The sequence below is a fragment of the Rattus norvegicus genome, chromosome 14, assembly GCF_036323735.1.
Source record: "Rattus norvegicus strain BN/NHsdMcwi chromosome 14, GRCr8, whole genome shotgun sequence".
Lineage (NCBI taxonomy): Eukaryota > Metazoa > Chordata > Mammalia > Rodentia > Muridae > Rattus > Rattus norvegicus.
In genome coordinates this window covers 19911778-19914463 of record NC_086032.1, presented here as the reverse complement: position 1 = coordinate 19914463, position 2686 = coordinate 19911778, and the positions used below count along the sequence as shown (strand labels likewise).

At 40.0% G+C, this 2686-nt stretch overlaps 1 non-coding gene across 1 annotated transcript; it reads left to right on the top strand.

The window, feature by feature from the left end:
- On the top strand, window positions 1–132 carry LOC120096832 (small nucleolar RNA SNORA76). The gene has a single exon (XR_005493661.1). It is a non-coding gene; the product is annotated as a small nucleolar RNA SNORA76 (small nucleolar RNA).
- The last annotated feature ends 2554 nt before the right edge of the window (window positions 133–2686 follow it).

Genomic DNA, 2686 nt, shown 5'->3' with positions numbered 1-2686 from the left:
GTGCTGCCTTTGAGCCTCCGACACACCTTCCCATGGTGCCGGGGGTTAAGTTACAGCGCTATAGCACTTTGCTGGAGCATAACTGGGCAGCCTACCTTTCGCAGGCCGTCCCTTTAACTGCTAGCTACAGGCTCAGACAAAAAAAAAAACAAACTAGCAATTGATTCCTACCTTTGGTCATAGTTACCATTCAGAAGGGCAGACACAGTTCAATAAAAATTTGATATTAAAAATAAAATAATCTATGTCACATTGGTAAAATATGCCTATCACATTGTAAGAGTCTATTATTTTGGAGACAGACACAGCTCAGTCAGTGTTTGCCTTCCAAGCATGAAGACCTGACTTCTATTCCCAGCACTCACAGACATTGGCACATGCTTGTAATCCCAGCACTGGGGAGGTGGAGATAAGCTGATCCCTGGGACTCGCCAGCCAGTTAACCTAACAGAATCAGTGAGCCCAGGACTGAGTAAAAGAGCTTGTCTCAAAACACATGTTGAACAGCTCCTGAAGAATGACATCTGACAATGATGCCAATAGTTGGAAGGATGGATAGATAGATAGATAGATAGATAGATAGATAGATAGATAGTTTTAAATTTTTGAAATTTTTATTTTATATTTCTTGAAATTGTTATGAGAATCTGTAGGAGTTATATGGACTACTTAACCAATTTACATTTCTAATTCCTTAGCACAATTTTATCTCATAATATTAAAATGTTTCTAAAACTAATTGGATTCCTAGCTGACTCATGAAAACCCTAAAACTTAAAGTATGCTGACTCTTATGGTTTGCACTCTGCTAATGAGTCACGGAATTAAAGAAACCCATTTCTGGGTATTTCTGACCTGTATTTTCCCAGGATAATTACCCCCCACAGACACCTTCAGACATTGCCTATCAGACAAAAATGCATAGTGGGAAAATATGATTTTCTCCAACATGACCTAGGTCTTTAATCAGAGACTGCCAGTTCTGAGCAGCTCTTCAGAATGAGTGTTTGTGTCTCAGAGGCTCAGTACCCGGGACACAGACTATCCTCAAAAACGCTCACAGAAAATCACATGTTCACAGCAGACAAAGGTCTCCACTGCAATGCTATATTAGTAGAACCTAAACCAAATTCTGTCTCTGCTTAGGGAACATATGATCAGAGAAGAGTATAAATGAATTTTAAAGCCAAACTAGTCTGGATTAAAATTCTGACATGCTTACCAGATGCATATCTTTAGCATGGCCCTTCCCCTCTTAGTTTGTGTGACTGTCTCTAAAGACTAAGACACCAGTGGGATGAAAGTAAAATTACTTGACTTTCTGTTATTTAGCAGGCATCTAATAAAGCATTACTTCCTTGTTTCCATTCCAATTTCTAGTGGAATGTAAGAATTAATCAACTGATATACTTATTATAAAAATTTAATTAATGTACAATATGCTTGACTATATATTAAGATACTTGATTAACCATATGGTTTTATATACATACACAGAATGCATCTGATAACGAAGAGAGGCAACATGAACATGCTTAGATGAAGTGCTGGGTGGCAGCCTTCCTCCTCCTCACACCTCAATGCCAGCCACCCTTTCAGCTCACATAGTCATGTCCGGAACGGCTTAGGAGGAAATGTCACATGCCTGTTTATTTTTCACTTATTTGACCATTAATAACCCCTATTATGTGACAGGCACTGATAATATGGAAGTACACGACTCCTCTGATTCACAAGCATTCCCGTCTCAGGCTGTGCTAGACTTCTATATAATTTCATGTCTATTCTACAGAACCCAGCTCTGCAGCTTTTTAAGTGTTTTAAGAAAAAGTCTGGGGCAAAGTTTTCAAAATTTCATTCCTATGAGGTTTTTAGAAACAGTAGTGTTCTTAGAGGCATAAAATATAGTACTAATATTTGACATAAACCTGTTCTCTAAGGATCACTTTGGGTTTGTCAGACAGATCTACAGTGTAATAGCAGAAACTCTCCCATGTAGCCTTTCTGAAATCCCGTGGGAGAAGCTAACGGCAAGGAGGTGTTCTTCCTCAGTGCCCATGCTGGGTCAGTGGGACAGCCATGGTCACTGAGCCCAAACTGTTCTGGAGATTTGATTCTGCGGCTTATGTGCCTCGCTTGAGCACACCGACAAAGCTCTTCTATCCTCATTACTCAGTAGAGTCCTAATACCAGCCTCTTATGATTCTTGAGAGGAATAAATATAACATGAAGGAAGGTGCGTGGTATAGTCTGAGGGTAGAGCTTACTAGACATTCTCCCCCACCCCATTCTAGGCTGGATTTTATTACATCCTGGGTAAGTACAGCACAACCAGTCAGAGATAAATACATCCTGCTTGCCTACAAAGCAAGTGAATGTGCTTCTCTCTGTCTATATTTCCTCTGTTATTTTGTTTGCTGTTTTGTGCTCTCTGCACTTCTGTGCTTCAGCCTTAAATGCTGAAATGACAGAAGGCAAGCAACAGGGTCTAGATAAGAAATCCTGCCTGCCCACCTTCTGAGAGTTCTTATCTCCTCACATCATCTGGTCACGTGGGCATTTTTACAACATCCACCAAGCATTGTCAAATATCGTGTACAATTCAGAAATGCCCTCTAAGTCCACCTTGTATTTTGATGTTCAAAAAACTGAAAGAAAAGGGAGAAAGTCCTGATGGTGTCTAGAC